We start from the raw sequence: 18,454 nt of genomic DNA on the forward strand, positions 1-18,454 counted from the left end.
TTTGTCAGATTAAGGTGTTTTACAGTTAGCCATCAATCAGTTAGCCAAGTTAGCCATCAATCCGATCCGATGGCACTCATGTAACCCCACTGAGTGAGGTTCAGTTATTTCCTACTGTTCACATGCTTTGTATTTTATAGATAATGGTAACCAATCTGTTCTTTTTTATCCATTCATCCATGCATCATGCATCTGCCGCTTCTCCGGGGATCAGATCGTGGGGGCAGCAGCTTGAGCAGAGAAACCCAGACGTCCCTGTCCCCGGCCACTTCATCCAGCTCTTCCGGGGTGACCCCGAGGCGTTCCCAGGCCAGCCGAGAGACATAGTCTCTCCAACTTGTCCTGGGTCTTCCAGTGGGACGTGCTCGGAACATCTCAGCAGGGAGGCATCTGGGAGGCATCCTAACCAGATGGGAGGTGTCCAAGAGGTAGTCTAACCAGATGCCCAAGCCACCTCATCTGGCTCCTCTCAATGCGGAGGAGCAGCGGCTCTACTCCGAGCCCCTCCCGGATGACCGAGCTTCTCACTCTATCTCTAAGAGCCCAAACACCCTGTGGAGGAAGCCCATTTTGGCCGCCTGTATTCGCAATCAGTGTTGGGGGTTACTTTTGCATTACAAAAGTAATGCATTACAATGATAACAATGGTAACAATGGTAACAAAAGTAACGCGTTACCATAATATATTACGTTTCGGTAGTAATGGAGTAATATAATGCGTTACTAACTATATTTTGGTAATACCATTATAGTTACTGAGTCCGAAAACGCATTACATTTCGAGCTGTCGCACAGGCAAAGGTTTCAAAAGCTTGTCAGCAAAATCCCTGTTCGATCAAGTGACAAATCTCTAATGATATAGACCTATTGTTAAGGTATAAACACATTTCCACAGATAGTTCATTTAAGATGAGACTCTAGAGGTGATTCAATGATTTTTTTATTTTTTTATTTGTTAATTCAGTTGTGTTTGCAGAGGAATTTTCATGGTTTTTATTGTCATTTCAGAATACTTTAACAGTTAAGTAAAACAAAAATAAATCTCCATGTTTTACAATATTCATAAATGAGATAGTGGGTGATAATGAAGAAAGCCCTAACTAAGAAAAAATATGGATAGAAATATATAAAATTATGAGTCACTAGAGATTTGCATCTCAGTGTCTGAGAATAAGGAAAATATTGCACACCTTCATTTTGTAATGCCTAAATGTTTATTTTTGTGAAAAAAACTAAAAAGTAATAAGTAACTTATTATTCTACACAGAAGGTAATATTGTAAAGAAACATTACTTTCAAATGCAAGTAAGTTATAATATGAAATATTTTACATTTTGGAAGTAACTTGCCCAACACTGTTCGCAATCTCATTCTTTCGGTCACTACCCACAGCTCGTGACCATAGGTGAGGGTAGGTACGTAGATTGACCGATAAATCGAGAGCTTCGCCTTCTGGCTCAGCTCCTTCTTCACCACAACGGGTCGGTGCAGAGCTCGCATAACTGCGGACGCCGCACCGATCCACCTGTCAACCTCTCACTCCATTCGTCCCTCACTCGTGAACAAGACCCCGAAATACTTGAACTCCTCCACTTGAGAAAGGATCTCATTCCCAACCCGGAGACGGCATTCCACCCTTTTCCGGTTGAGGACCATGGTCTCGGATTTGGAGGTGCTGATTCTCATCTCATCATTCTCATCTGTTCTTTTTTAATTCTTTTCACAGTACTATCCATTATGTGATCACTGTGTTAACATGAAAATGTATTCTCTTCAATGTTAATCATCTCAGAGTAGTGATGAGAAAGTACTGTTTGTCCACAACATATGAACAATCTATTTTCTCCTTGTCATAAATGCAGATGTGGTGAAGAATAAAGTATCTGTTACCACAAACCTGACCAGCTTCAACACTCTGGGCAGATGATCACATGTCACATATGGCTGAATTACCCAAATATTAGTATTGGTCATTGTGGATGGGGCCACATTAGCATATTTGGAGATCAATGCATATTCTCCAGGTTGTTTATTTAACAGTTGTCTCTTTGGACTTGTAACAATGCATTTGATAAGTTGACATTCTGAGTACATCACAAATAATCAAATGGCTATTGTCTGGTTTGGTTACCTTTACAATTTGCCAGGAGCTGGCCAATCAGAACAAAGTAAGTTGATCAGGAAATTAACCAGCTTAACCAGACATAGAGAACACATTAAGAAGGGATCCTCTTCATACAGAGGGCTTGATTATTTTGTTTTAGGGAAGATCAAGAAAAATGACTAACACATCCATAAACAAACAAATGAGGATGGAAAGGGTAGTATTTCTGTTTAACAGGCTTTCCTGATGACACAGACAATATAACAGTAGTTGCTGGATGAATAATCAAGCTTTGCTCAGTAGACTGGGGGTGGATCAGATGGGTAGGCAGTGAGTCAGACAAAGTAAAAAAACTGTCGCCTGATGTTTCATTCAGCTTGAAAATTTTCAGCAAAAATTGAGATATTCTATCATCTGATTTCCTTGGATCATGCATTTCCCGTCATGCAACTTTATGTCCTCTTTCAGGATCAGATTTTTCAAAACAAGCAAAAAAGACAAGTGACAGATAGCAATCACACTACTAGCAACAGTACATACAAAAACTGTTGTAATTCTATGTTTATTCTAACATAAGCGTCTTATACTTCTTCAAAATTTATAACTTGGGGGTTCCTTCTTGATGAAAGAACGCACAGCAAATATCTTACTGTAGGTTAAAAAAATCATCACATTATACATCATCCATTGAACCAACAAGACATTCTTATGACCATATCTTACAAATGAAACAATGACCTACATTACAAGTTTATCTCACATTTTTTTTTGCCTCAGTTGGGTCATCTAATAACAGCTGTATCATGCTATGCTCTATTTCTTCTAAATCACCTGACACCCAGGAAAAGAAATCAAAGTCTTCACTAGAGTCTAATCTCTGAATAACACACAAAAAAGTATCTGTCCCTAACTGGACAAATAGTATCAACAGACTATATATATATTTGGGTCTTTATTTAGTTTTAGATTATTTACATGTAAGTCATTATAATATGATTTCAAGGTAGATTTTCAGTCGTGTAAAATCTGGAGTATATATTGGCTCCGTTGCAATAAATATAGTTATAATCATAATCATGTGTAAGTGTCATCATTATTGTAGAATCCAATGAAAGAAAGATTTTTGTATTTATCACCTAAAAAAGAGTAAGTTAAATCTACCATGTACCAAATAATAAACATGTCATGACACGCATGAGCAAGAAATAGATGCAGGATGCAGGAATTATTCCCCACCTGTGCAGAATTGTGATGAATGTACATTAAGAATGATGTAGAAGTTGCAGGAATTCTTTGGAGGTGGCATAAATTCCAATTGGACGGTACAGAATGAGGTCGCATTGCAAAAACAAGTCTGACTTTTCTTGGAAGATGTCATCGTGTTTTCAGACACCAAAGAGGAACATGAAAGACGCCATTTGCATGTTCTCCAGCAATTGCGAGAATATGGCTTGAAGTGGTCTCCGTTGAAGAGTCGTTTTTTTTCCAGAGCTCTGTGTGCTGCTTGGGGCACATTGTCTCGAGCAAGGGTGTTGAGACCGACCCTGAGAAAATGAGTGCCCTTCGTACTTGACCACAATCAAACACATTTACTGAGCTCAAGTCATTCCTTGGTTTCGCGGGTTTCTCAAGGACTATTCTCGGATAGTAAAACCCTTAAATTACCTTACTATCCACCATGCAGGAAGGGAAGGCAACTTCTTCCTCTGCCGGATACTTGATCGTCAAAGAGTCCTTCGCCAAACGCTGGACGCTGGCTTGTCAAGAAGCATTTCAAATCATCATAGACAGCCCTTGGATTTGCAGATCCGAAACCTCCTTATTTTCTTCACACCGACACAAGTATCTCTGGGCTAGGTGCCGCTCTTGTTGCTCTTTACCAAGAGCAAGATGGTGAACTGCGCGTTATAGCTCACGCCAGTAGAGGGCTCTCTTCTAGCGAGAAATGCTACCCAGCCCACAAATTACAGTTCTTGGCTTTAAAGTGGTCTGTGGTAGAAAAATTTCGTGACTATCTTTGTGGAAATGTTTTCACAGTTGTAACAGACAACAACCCATTGACATATATCTTGAAGTCTGCCAAACTTGACACCACTAGCTATCGTTGGCTGGCCGCTCTTTCCACTTTTGACTTAAACATCAAATATAGGGCTGGCAAGAGCAACCAAGATGCAGATGGTCTCTCCAGACATCCTCACGACGAACTGGCAGATGACGATGTGTTCCTTGAGAAAAGAGAACGAATGAGACAGTTTGCTTCGCATCATCTTTTTTCTTCTCCTGAATATCTTGACTTACCACCTGACACAGTTACTGCTCTGTGCGGTCGTCACTTCCTTGTTAGGGCCGATGGTAACTTATCTTCTGTCACTTTAGTGGAGTCGTTGGCTTTGCATGCTGATGCAGTACCAGATGCTTATGGAGAAGTAGAAGCACTAGGTTGTTCTATCATACCTACATTCAGCAAAGCAGATCTCCAACATCACCAGAGGTCCGATCCAGTCTTTGGGAAGGTCATCAACCTGCTGGAATCTGGAAATGGGACAAATCCCAAACCCATTCCTGATTCATTGGAACTTAAGCTAATGCTTAAAGAATGGAAGTGGTTTGAACTGAAGAGTAACCTTCTTTACAGAGCCCGCCAATCAGATAGTGATATCACTTACCAGTTTGTGGTTCCTATGTCTCTTCGGTCCCCATTCTTTCTTGAGTCCATGAAAATATGGGACATCTTGGCCTTGACAGAACTCTTGACCTTATTCGTTCAAGGTTTTATTGGCCAAAGATGACTAAGGATGTAGAGAACAAGATCAAATCTTATGGACGTTGTGTAAGGAGGAAAATGCCCCCTGAGAAATCCTCACCTCTTGTAAGTATTCAAACAACACGTCCGATGGAACTAGACTGTATAGACTATTTGTCCTTGGAACCCGACAGTAAAAACACCAAAGACGTTTTGGTTATAACTGATAACTTCACGAAATAAAGGATCAGAAAGCAACAACGGTGGCTAAGTGTCTTTGGGAGCAGTTTCTGATACATTACAGGTTTCCAAAGTGAATCTTGAGTGACCAGGGTAGAGATTTTGAGTCACAGCTAATTCATGAACTCTGTGCTCTCGCTGGCATCAAAAAAGTATGCACAAGTTCATACCACCCCCGCGGAAATCCAGTTGAAAGGTTCAACAGAACTCTCTTGAGCATGTTAGGAACCCTGAGAGAAAAAGAGAAAAGTCATTGGCGTGACTACGTGAAACCTTTGACGCTTACAACAGTACAAAACATGATGTGACAGGTTTTAGCCCCTATGAGTTGATGATTGGCGCCGACCCAGGTTACCTGTAGACATTGCGTTTGGTTTACCTGTCTAGGGTGGAGTTCCCAAAATTCACTCTCAATACGTGAAGAATCTGAAAGCGCATCTTGAAGAGACCTACCAGATCGTAGTAAAATATTCTGCAAAGGTCGCTCAACAGAACAAATCCAGGTTTGACAGGGTATTAAGTGAATCAACAATCAGGAAGGCGATCATGTGCTTGTGCAGAATCTGCGGTTAAGGAACAAACACAAACTCGCAAATAAGTGGAAGTCGACTGTATACAAAATCTTGCACTGAAAGGGAGACTTACCGGTTTATACAGTGCAACCCATAAATGAAAACGGTCCCACTCAAACGCTGCACAGGGATCACATGCTGCTTTGTGGTAATCTGGTAGACGATGAGGAGCCTGAGCAGGTCGCTCTCAAGGTACGTCGTCCCAGAACAAGGAGCCAACAGTCTCAGTTTCAGTCCCAAGAGGATCATTCAGAGTCTGAAGATGACTCATGTGATTGTCCTGTTCATTTGTCTGTCATTACTGAGAAAAGATTGGTTCAGGTCTTTGAGCTTCCGAGGGGTCAGCGTCCCCCTGTGAATCCAGCTCCAAAGGCTGATTGTTTGTTGCCCAACTGCATACATTCCGAACCTCAGGATGAACTTGCTGCTGGCAACTTACCTGTACCACCTGCAGAGACAGGTGGAGTACTTCCCAACTTGGCTTTGGAGGAGCCAGAGGTTGCAGTTGAACAAGCTATTGAACCAGACCTGAGCAGAGAGAACATGGTTATTGCTGAGAGTGATACAAGTTTTGTATGTCAAGATGAACTTGGACATGATGAAGCTATTGGTGAAAGTCAGTCAAAACCAACCGGAGATGTTTTTGACACAGACGTTGTTGAGACAGACATTGTTGACCAAGACAAAAACGAGAAACATGAACAGTTGACTGATACAGACCTTGACGACCCAGACTTGACCACATGGAGGTCAGAAAGGTTGAGAAAACCCCCCAAATGCTTTCATTATGATGAGTTAGGGAAACCTTTAATCTCCTTTGCCAAAAGCCTCTTGGAGAGTTTCAATAGAGCCCTTGATACTATAGGAGATGACAGTTACCATGTAGTCCAGAGAACTAAGCATGAAGGGACTCATGCTGATTTGAAACGGGAGGGTGTAACCAGCATGAAAAATCAGGTTACTGACCCTGTATTTGTCATTTTCAAGCTTTTTAGATTCTTTATCAGCAAGCGCTGGGCATATTTTTCTGTAGAAAGGGAAACAGCCAACTGTTCATCAGTTTTTTTAGCTAAATATCTGCTATTTCAGAACTTATTCACAAAACATGTTTCCGTTTCCCGATACATGCATCTGTAGCTCAGGAGGAAGAGCTGGGCGACTGCTCTTCAATCGTAAGGTCGGTGGTTCGACTCAGGCTTCCCCGGGCTACATGTCAAAGCGTCTTTGGGCAAGACACTGAACCCAACGTTGCCTACCGATGTATCCATCGGTGTATGAATGGTTAGAAAGCATGTAGTTATGTATAGACTTAACATGTGCTGTATGAGTGTGTGTGAATGGCTGAATGTGGCATGTAGTGTTACAAGCGCTTTGAGTGGTCAGTTAAATTAGAAAAGTGCTATACAAGTACAGTCCATTTACCATTTAACTGCTTAGTTATCTCAATCCCCCACATAACCAACCTGTGGCCACACCAATACTTTTGCTTTTCTATGCTTCTGTATCGCTTGACTTTTCATTCTAAAGAGTTTTTCTCTACAGGTGGGCAGTGTGAAAATAAGAGCAAAATTCAGTAGAATGCGGCTTAACATTTGCCAAGTGGAACCTCACCCCATGTTATGTTAATTAAATATTTCTCCATCCTTGCTAAATGTGTAAATAGGCAACTTTTGCCAACAAGTTCAGAATAAGTGCCTTTCAGCTTTCTTGGGTTTTTAAGGGACTTTCAAAATTCACTTTGTTCTTGACAAAGAACAGGCAACTTACATAAAGTAATTGCCATGTTTTTACATTCACTTAAGCTTTGTCATAGTTTGAGGCACACTTACATTTTTTGCAGAGAAGAAAACAGAAAGCGAGGCAATAAAATCCAATTCATAGGAAAACGGCTCTTTTATACTTCACTGGTGACTGACCCCACTTTGTGTTGCTATGGAAACAGACCATAAAAGTCAGTGCTTGTTCCTCTTTGAGTGGACTGAGTCACAGAGAAAACCTGTAGATCAAGGCCAGGTCTGAAGGCCAATTTAGAGAGATAACTGTACAGTGACATCAAGAGACAGACATAGGCATGTTGAGATTTTTACATATTAATTTTACTTTTTTACTTAAAACTTTTATCAATGTATAGGCATGCCAATTTCACTTTCTTTATCTTTATTCAGGCATTGTTCTTCCTCAATTTCCACCTACTTAATGCCATCCCAACTCAGTATCATCATGACTCAGGTGAAATATTTCTGGTGGCAGCCTGTTATAGCTTATAGGTCACTACCACCTCTATCTCACTTCAGTGAGGAAGTAAAGCAAAAGAAATACAAATGACATATATAAATATCTCTTTGTGCAACATTACCTGGGCGGCATTAAATGTCACACCAGGAAGAAAAGTGTTTAGCCATTAACCATTGCACTGTCAACTTTTGTCTGAAACTTTTGCTCCTCCTGATAACAATCAGATTCAGAATTCCACCAACGATTAATAATAACTGATAAATGAGGTGAATTTGAATAGTAATTTGAATAATAACTGGAATATCCCTTATAGAGCTGTGAATTGTGTGTCCTCACACATGTGACAGTCACATAGGATAGTGACAGATGCCAGCTGCTTAAAATGGCAACACTCATGTCCAAACTAACTTGGTAATTTTTGCGAGAAATTGCAGCATAGTGTCCATCTTTACATACGTTCTCTGGGTCAGGCATATGCAGTCTTACTATAAACAAATATAAATAAAATGTATTTTAATTCAAAGGGGTTTAACCGCAAAAGTTTCCTTTTAGTCAAAGGCAGCCGACATAGCAGTTATTGCCAAATATGCCAAAGTTGGCCTGGGATATAGAAGATGATTAATACTTGTTTTAAAAATTTGCTTAGTTGTTGGAACAGCAACATCCATCCATCCATCATCTACTGTTTGAGCAGAGAAGCCCAAACTCCCTGTCCCCGGCCACTTCCTCCAGCTCTTCCGGGGGACCCCGAGGCGTTCCCAGGTCATCTGGGGGCGTAGTCTCTCCAATGTGTCGTGGGTCTTCCCCAGGGTCTCCTCCCTGGGGACGTGCCCGGAACACCTCACCAGGGAGGTGTCCAAGAGGTAGTCTAACCAGATGCCCAAGCCACCTCATCTGGCTCCTCTTAATGCGGAGGAGCAGCGGCTCTACTCCGAGCCCCTCCCGGATGACCGAGCTTCTCACCCTATCTCTAAGAACCCAGACACCCTGTGGAGGAAGCCCATTTTGGCCGCTTGTATTCGCAATCAGTGTTGGGGGTTACTTTTGCATTACAAAAGTAATGCATTACAATGATAACAATGGTAACAATGGTAACAATGGTAACAAAAGTAACGCGTTACCATAATATATTACGTTTCGGCAGTAATGGAGTAATATAATGCGTTACTAACTATATTTTGGTAATATCATTACAGTTACTGAGTCCGAAAATGGGTTACAATTCGAGCTGTCGCACAGGCAAAGGTTTCAAAAGCTTGTCAGAAAAATCCCTGTTCGATCAAGTGACAAATCTCTAATGATATAGACCTATTGTTAAGGTATAAACACATTTCCACAGATAGTTAATTTAAGATGACTTACAGGTGGTGTGAGAGGTGATTCAATGATTTTTTTTTTTAATTTGTTAATTCAGTTGTGTTTGCAGAGGAATTTTCATGATTTTTATTGTCATTTCAGAATACTTTAACAGTTAAGTAAAACAAAAATAAATCTCCAAGTTTTACGATATTCATAAATGAGATAGTGTGTGGTAATGAACAAAGCCCTAACTAAGAAAAAATATGGACAGAATATATAAAATTATGAGTCACTAGAGATTTGCATCTCAGTGTCTGAGAATAAGAAAAATATTGCACACCTTCATTTTGTAATTTTTCTTGTCCTAAATGTTTATTTTGGTGAAAATAACTAAAAAGTAATAAGTAACTTATTACTCTACACCAGTGTTTCTCAATTCCGGTCCTCATGACCCACTGCCCTGCACGTTTTCGATGTTTCCCTCCTCCACCACACCTGATTCAAATGAATGGCTCCTTATCAGGCCACTGCAGAGCTTGATGATGAGCTGATCATTTGAATCAGGTGTGGCGAAGGAGGGAAACATCGAAAACGTGCAGGGCAGTGGGTCATGAGGACCGGAATTGAGAAACACTGCTCTACACAGAAGGTAATATTGTAAAGAAACATTACTTTCAAATACAAGTAAGTTATAATATGAAATATATTACATTTTGGAAGTAACTTGCCCAACACTGTTCGCAATCTCATTCTTTCGGTCACTACCCACAGCTCGTGACCATAGGTTAGGGTAGAAACGTAGATTGACCGGTAAATTGAGAGCTTCGCCTGCTGACTCAGCTCCTTCTTTACCACGACAGGCCACACCAATCCGCCTGTCAATCTCCCACTCCATTCGTCTCTCACTCGTGAACAAAACCCCAAGATACTTGAACTCCTCCACTTGGGGAAGGATCTCATTCCCAACCCGGAGAGGGCATTCCACCCTTTTCCGGCTAGGACCAGGATTTGGAGGTGCTGATTCTCATCCCAGCTGCTTCACACTCAGCAGAGAACCATTTCAGCGAGAGCTAAAGATCATGGCCCAACGATGCTAACAGAACCACATCATCTGCAAAAAGCAGGGACCTGATTCTGAGGTCACTAGACCGGACTCTCTCAGTGCCCTGACTGCACCAAGAAATTCTGACCATAAAAATTATGAACAGAATCGGTGACAAAGGGCAGCCCTGATGGGGACCAACCCTTACCGGAAACAGATCTGACGGAGCAGCGACAGTATATTTAAAAATTTAGAAAAGTTCGTTTTTCACCACTGTTCAGACTGGACCAATTTTCTTTTATATAACAGATGTAAATATCTAACATACTGTTAGATATTCAGTTGTTGATGTAGTAGTTACTGCACTCTGGTTCAATGTAAACTGGAGATGTTTTCTGCATGAGTACAGCTTCTTTTCTTTTTGTGAATGCATGTCACACAAAAACAGACCATCATCTCTGTGTTAGCTCTGTGATGGAATGCTCATGGTGTACCTTGTGCCTTGACCAGTGTCAGCTGGGATATCCTCAACGACCTTGAGCAAGATAAGGTAGGTTTAGAGTACACAAGCTCTTACCGTCTGTGTGTATGTAGGTGTGCATGTTTTCTTTTGTTCAGCGGAATCTTGCGTTATGCCTCAGTCTTTTCTCTTGGTTTCGTGGCCCTTTTTTGTAATTGTTTACCAGCTTTTTGTAATTGAATTAAATGTTTACTTTTTCTTGCATCAAGTTGCATCAGTGGTCTATCTGAGCTCTTCTAAGCCAAACAAGGTTAAGGTTAATGTAGACATCAGATGTTTGAAAGCTCTAAAAATTTGATTATTTCATTGTAGTTAGGTTGTTACACAAGATTTCTTGAGGTTGCACCTTTTTCATTTATCGTTGAATCCAGCCCTGATTGTATGTAATGCATGATGAGATGTCTGGCACAAACCATGAATGCTTTTGCAGAGGTAATGACAGATGATAATGTCACCAGATAGTAACTAGATAGCTAGGTCCTCAGATTTTAATGAGAATGATTGGGTAGTGCAGTCAGAACCTGGTGATGGAACAGAAGCAAAGTGAATTGTAAAAACATGGAAAACAACTTTTGTCAACCAACTGCATTGTATTATACTGCACACCCATCTGAGGCCCATCATGCACTACTATAAATTTAGTCTCAACACTTTAGCAGAAAATAGAAGTCAAATTTATTCTTTCTCTTTTACTAGCATTATTGAGCCCTAAACACACACAGCACAAAATCAATTTTAATGATATATTTTTAACCATCTCTACCCCCAGTATGAGCAGCACAGTGTTTATGTATTCCTTGTATACCCCTCTTATACATATAAAATGAGCCTAATTAGAACTAACACACTGCATGGGAGTGCTCCTTGACATGGCTCTAATTGAAATAAGCAGCAGCTTGGCCTCCCCTGCCAAGGCCTGCCTAATGCTGTTAGAGGTGATCTGAGGGCACAACTCAAAGTGTGTGGTGTTCATTTGACATTGTCACACACATCCACCACATGATTTAATCATACAGTAATCCTAATTTATCACACCAAAAACAACAAGGACACTGATTGAATAAAGCAGCCACACTTCTTTTTGTAGAAACTACTATAAAAGTGTTGAATATGAATAATAGAATCAACAATGTGCCATTAGCCGTTAGAGACTGACAGTACCCAATCCATCATGTGTGATACATCATCATAACTTCTTACCTGAGTCATAATAAGGAATGTGAAATAGTCAGAAAATTTTATAAGCACATTGTTCCCATCTAGTGGAACTAAAACAGACTGCAGAGAGGTAAAATGAGAACACACATATTCATACCAGGGTGTATATATAGTGTTATCAACATTAACACCATTAATAATTTATTTGTATGAGCCCGAAGGCTAGTGGTACCTGACAGCTGCATGTTTTGTGTTTTATTTTTCAAAGCTAGGTGCAGCCTTCGGTTCACACACATCCAATCACACACGTGCTGCGCGCACTGCTGTTATGTAACACAAAGCCACGTGTTGCTGTGGGAACAGGGAAGGAGCTGGCTGGAAAGGGAGAGTGGAGAGACAGAGACAAGATAGACACAGACACATCCATGCAGACACACACACACGTGCGCGCACACACACACACACACACACACACACTTCTTGTATGGGTAAGATTTTGAACAAAAATGACCATAAAAGTGCAAACGTAATTTCAATGTAAGCTATTAGTATAGTTTGTATTTTAGTGCATTGAATGTCTTAGCTTCATTAGCAGATGACAGTGGAGTAATTTTTTTTCATCAAACTGAAAAGTGAATGAGCATAACCTTACCACTGCAGTTGCAAGTCTGTGTATATATGAGTGTATAGCACAATTTATTGACAGGAAACCAATTCGTGAGTCTGCTTAACTAGTATATGCTGATACAAAATGCTATCTTATTGCAGACTGAGCACATACTTCTCCATTCTTTTTTAAATAAGTGGTTCTTAACCTTTTCAAGACCCACTCAATAACAGGGTAGCTGGTTAGAACGACATAGAACCATCCCCCAGTGTAAATGTTGTTTTTATGTTATTTCATTCTTTTATCCACATCAATATGGCAACACCACAGGGGGTAGAGAACCCCAAGTTGAGAATCACTACTCTAAATAAGGAATTTAAAATAAGGGTAACTTCAATAATACGACTAGGGATTTTTTGCTTTGTTCAAAGTTACTCTCAATCAATGAAAACATTTTAGAAGACAAAATTTCATTATCAGCAGATAAATAATGATAAATTCAGCAAAGATTAATTACAGCATTTGAAGTCAACAGGAAGGAAGGGGCTCCTGTAATGTTCCATGTGAGACCATATTTAGTCATTCATGGTCTCTGTCTGAACTTGGTCTCCTCTGGCTGACCAGAACACTGCAGAGGGTGGGAGAGGTTGTCCAATATGATTAGGAAGATTTAGCAACAGACTTCCCTTCTCTACCACAAGTACATTGTTCAGCTCTACCATGAGGACGGAGCCAGCCTCTTCTCTGTTGTCTTTTAACCCAGACTGACCACAGCATAGAAATGTCATTTTTCTATGAAAAATATAGTCTAATGCCACTGAAGGATTTGCAACAAGCTGACCAACTTTTAATTTAGAGTTTCTGGCCCAGTTCCCTATTCAAGCATTTTTATTTTACTCTATTATCTATAACATCTGTTCCCTGATGGAAAGATCGGCATTACAAGTATTAGATCTTCTGAAGTCCAGCTCAGAATCTTTACTTTCGGACAAAGTAGTGCCTTGTAAGAAAAAAAAAAACTTGCATGAGGGATAAAAGCAGTTTCTATTGTCCCAGAAAGGGCAGCAGAACTTTTTTCTGGAAAAAGTCATGCTCTGCTTTGACATCAGGGAGAGGCGAAGGAAAAAGACTATCAATGGCAAGTGTTCCATGTCCGTTTTCAATTATCTAGGCCAGTCGCTCTGACGTAAAAGCAGACAAGCAAGAGGGGAGTTGTTGTATCATTCATCAATGTGTACAAGAGGAAATGGTTGAGAAAAACTGAAGAAATGAATGTATCTGTGTATGTTTGTATCACAATATCAGCAAGATCACCTTGCCCACATTCAGGGACTTTTTGAGAAACCAAATATTCTGTATACTGTTTTTTTTAATTTGCAGGAACACGAGATCTTGTGTTATCCCCACATAATCATCAAACTTATTACAGCAGAAAATACTGGTATTGCTGGTCTGTTTAGTTGTAGTCACGGGGGAAACCAATGTTATCTCCTCTCTAAACTTGACAAAGATAGATGAGAGACCTTCCTCAAACGGATAGAAAATAATAAAGAAATAAATCCATGAGCAAACACAGCCATGTCACTGGCATTGATTTGTTTTCCTACAAACTGTTTCTATAGTCCTCCACACCTCTTTAGCCTCCAACCCCTCTCCCTTCAGGCCTGGAGTCACCATCCCTTCTCCCAGCCTGGGAATGTATCTCACTTTTTGTGGACCTGATTGATGATAGCTGTGACACAGTGTCAAGAGAGGAGTGGGTGAAAGCGTGCCAGGCAACAAACAAATGACAAAGCTTTTTGCCACTGTTTAATGTGACCAGATTATACTTCCTGTGGCCTCCATGAACTCAAACAGAAGTTGGATGTCAGCCCTTACCCTGGAGAAATTCCCTGGCTCTGCTGGTCCGTACACTGGTTAAAGTGGTTAAAGAGGTCAGTGTGGTCTGGAAATGAGCGCTTCCCCTTTTCAGCATTGTGGTTTTGGGTGTCATGCACAGACGTCAAGCACCATGGGATACATGACGCATCCTCGGTGCTCTCTCTCTCCCTCATTCTCTTTCCATCTGTGGCTGAACAAGACACTGGAGAAGGGTTAACATAGCAGTGTTGGTTCATGTGACACTCCCCTATGCCTTTGGCCTACTTAGTGGAGCTGCAGCAGCTTCTCGCTCTCAGAAAAAGTCCTCACTTATCTAACTTTCAAAAGTGCAAGTATAAGCAACCTATCAGGGATTTTTTTCTGATAATATCTCTGTAACACAGTCACAATTAGCAAATAAGCATGCTTCAAACTCACAGAATTACAGCCACAAGCAGGATAAGGTCAAAGTAATCACACATGAATTTTTCAAGGGATTATCATAAGGGTGTGAGCATCTGGCACAAGAATAGTAATGAAAAATGAAGCCACACAGATAAAGTATATTAATCCAAAAAAAATAAAAAATTAACTATCTGTCTTTAAAATGTCTGCAAACATTAGCTTACAAACTAATAATCATACCAGACAAACTTTAGATTCTGTTGATAGAAAGATATCAAATGTGTGGAAGAAAATGTCACATGAGCCAAATTAAACATTTCAGCCCAATTTAATTACATCTTAGTAAATTCACTGTAGAGAGCTCGAATAATACACCTACAGAAAGCAATGAATTGAGAAAACACTTTTTTAGAAGAAAGTCATGTTTTTCTTCTTTTCAAAGGTTTCTGAGATTTATATTCTTGTCATGATCTGTATTGTTTTGGTATTTTTTGATGGGTTTTTTTCCATGTTGGGTTTTTCTATTCTGCTTTTGTCAGGATTCTGTTCACTTCCTCACTTGTTTCCTCAGTCTCTCTTCAGTCCGGTCATCAGCTCTTCTCCCGTCACCTGTGTTATTTCCCTCAGCTGTCTTCACTCACCAGTCACCCTCCTCTGTATTTAAACTCATGATTTTATTAATTCTTTGCCAGATCGCATATCTTGTGCAATTTCTAGTGTCTTGTTTATATTCTGGTCAGTCAAGTCAAGTTCAAGTTTACTCAGCATTTTTTATTTTGTTTTCCCTGTTTTAGTTTGATGTATTTCTGGCTTTAGTTTTAAAATAAATTGTTTCTTTTAATTTTGCCTCCTGGCTCTTGGTTTGTGTCTGCACCTGAGTGCTCCTTCCTCACACCATGCCCTACACATGACACCAGAATCTGGCCAGATCATGGACCCAACAGACAAAGGCAGTAATGAACTTTCATGACTGCTTGGTGGAGAAGGGTGGCCCTTGAGTGAGAGTGAAGGTGGCAGGGGAATTGATGGACATGTTGGGGGTGAAACCAGTCCATGTCTCCTCATTTGGCAGAGCTGTGGGAGGGGGCTAAAATGGTGCACCATGCAACCATGGCGGAGATATTTGGGCTGGAGCCTGCACAGGTTGCCGCCATGTTTGCTTCCACCTATGTCTCACGGTTTGCCTCTCCAGTCTCCTCATCCCCCGCCACCTCCAGCGCCTCAGACTCCTGTGCCCCAGCCACCTCTGGCACCCAAGTCTCCTGTGCCTGGCCGTCTCCAGTGCCCAAGTCTCAGTGCCCAGGGATGTTTCCGATACCGAGGGTGCCCAGGAGGGCTCGCCTCTTCCTGCGCTGGCTTTTGAGGGTGCCCAGGTGGGCTCGCCTCTTCCTGCACCGACTTCTACGGGTGCCCAGGAGGGCTCGTCTCAAGTTCCTCTTCCTGGGCTTGTCCCCTGTGGAGCGATGATGGTCTCACTTTCGCCAGGAACGCTCCAGCCTCTCCGTTGCTGGTCGTCTGGCAAAAAAAGCATCCTAAGCATCTAACGTGACATCTAATTTCTAGTCAGAAGTATGGGAGCCCAGGTTGGCCATTAGTTTACTGTGAGAGAGCAAATGTAACAAATTGTTCTGGAAAAGACTGCAAATAAACAGAGCTAATGCCTGTGTTCTTGTTTTCTATATTTGTGGGGTTCAAAAACTTGGAGCCCTTTATACTTGTCTAATACTGGGTCTAAGAGGTTTTATGGGGACCAAATGGAGGGCTCCACATGTTTAAAAGTATTTTTGAGGGTCAAAAGTTTCTTTTATGGTTCAAATTAAAATCAATTGAAGGTTTAGAGTAATGCATTATGTCAATGGTGCATTGCTACAAAGATAGGAAAACAAGTTTGTGAGTGTGTGGGCTTCGTTTTTGGCAGCTTTGTTAGAGTTACAATCTTGTCCTGTATAATGCTAATTAAACTCCATTTGAAATGCATAAAATTCTAAACAGTTTGCTGAAAGTGAGGCATGGAATTCAGCTGACATTAATATGAATTATTAACAGATTTTCCTTTTAAAAACTATCAATTTCTTTAAAATATAGGCTTTTGCGCAATATCCCCAAGCTTAGTATTTTCAAAGTTTCAAAGACATACACTATACTTATTTTTTAAATAGTTCACACGTCTATACTAGCCAATACTATTTCATACAATATAAACTACAAATCAAAAATTGTCTAAACTATCCTCTGAGGTTTGTCTTGCGTGTCTTGTTGGTCAATTCAGAGATTTCTGGCACAGAATCATCTTCGCAGCAAAAATCTTCTTCCCTCATCAGTTCTCATTCTGACCCAGTGACTGCTTGGTAGCAGAACAGTCATGCTCTGCAATGCAAAGGCCTTGTTTTAGATGTAAATCAACGTAAAAAGGAAATGTGTGCCTTCAATTTATGTGTTTGTAAAGTGGAGCTGGAGATGAAGGGATCTAAGCAAGAAATATATAACCTTTGAACATTTGAAGCCTCTTCCAGCTAAACTGCTTCTGTGACATCTTTGTTTAAGTCAGACCTGAGATAGGAAAACCGCTCTGCCAAAAGAGAGATGTAGAGAAAAATCAATTATTCTTTACTAAAATTATGTTTAGTCTCTATCTTTCTATCTTTTTTCCTAATAGAGATGTGACCAGTTTTCTCCCCCATTACCCATGCCCTGCTGAGGTTTCATTTTATGTTGTCCCAGGCGGTTGTATGCCAAGCAGCTACTTGCCAGGCCAGATTCTCCCTGCCAACTCACTCTCTGTCCTCAAGGTTGCTTAACAATGCAATCTGTCACTCACCCTTGACCAGGCCAGCTCTATTCACAGTTTTATTAAAATGCCTCAAAGAAGACAAGCAATGCAGTTAAAAACCTTAAGAAGTTCCCATACCATAGCAGCCCATGAATGAAAGAAAATAGATAAATAAAACTGGTCTTAGGAAATATGCCTCAACCAAAACCTTCCATGTAGCAATTTGGTACTGATATTCAGAATTCAGGGGCATCACATTTCATACAAACATTGTTGTCGTTTGAAAAACAATTCTGATTCTACAAGGAGCACTTGAATGTATTATCAGCTACTCCAATGTAATTCGTATGACAAGACTGTGGAGAGAACTCAAAGCAAATGCATCACAGTGCAGGTGTATGTATTTGAGGACACAGACAGTAAGAGCATGATGTTCCCAGCTCAAGGGGAAAAAATTGTTTGTGGTGAGCAAAGTTTCAATGTTGCTATAAAATAAATCAATATATAGGAAACACTACATGGTCCTGACTGGCTCAAAACCTTGAGCAGTCATCCACCAATTGGCAGCTTTATCTGCAGAATACAGCCCCTCCACAATCTAAAGAGTCATTGTGAAAGACAATGAATCCCATTTTGCTCTCGGTGTATTCTTCTGTATTTGAGTGTTTGTATGACGATAAAACATTGTATGTGTATGTGCATGGGTAAATAAGAAACAAAAACATTTTGCAGAACTTAGGCAAAGTGTAGGGATGAATATTGATAAGAGTTTGTTGCACTGATGCTGCTTATCAAGCCGATTCTTTATCTCTTCCCTTATCAATTTATGACCCTGTTTTCTATGAGGAAATAGGTAGCTACGCTACAAAAGTTTTTTAAGCATCATTAAAATCAAAAGT

At 40.5% G+C, this 18,454-nt stretch overlaps 2 long non-coding RNA genes across 4 annotated transcripts in view; both read right to left on the reverse strand.

Annotated features, from left to right (window-relative positions):
- The window catches only part of LOC140282634 (uncharacterized), a 65,985-nt gene that overhangs the window by 41,306 nt on the left and 6,225 nt on the right, over positions 1-18,454 (reverse strand). The window lies entirely within an intron of this gene.
- On the reverse strand, positions 1,347-6,322 carry LOC140282827 (uncharacterized). 2 transcript variants are annotated; one of them, XR_011909949.1, is made up of 4 exons: positions 5,733-6,322; positions 4,771-5,650; positions 4,403-4,636; positions 1,347-4,329 (listed from the first exon to the last, which is right to left on the reverse strand). It is a non-coding gene; the product is annotated as an uncharacterized lncRNA (long non-coding RNA). The 2 variants fall into 2 exon arrangements; XR_011909948.1 differs by having other exon boundaries at positions 4,771-6,322.

The sequence above is a fragment of the Leuresthes tenuis genome, unplaced genomic scaffold, assembly GCF_036924035.1.
Source record: "Leuresthes tenuis unplaced genomic scaffold, fLeuTen1.0.hap1 SCAF_23, whole genome shotgun sequence".
NCBI lineage: Eukaryota > Metazoa > Chordata > Actinopteri > Atheriniformes > Atherinopsidae > Leuresthes > Leuresthes tenuis.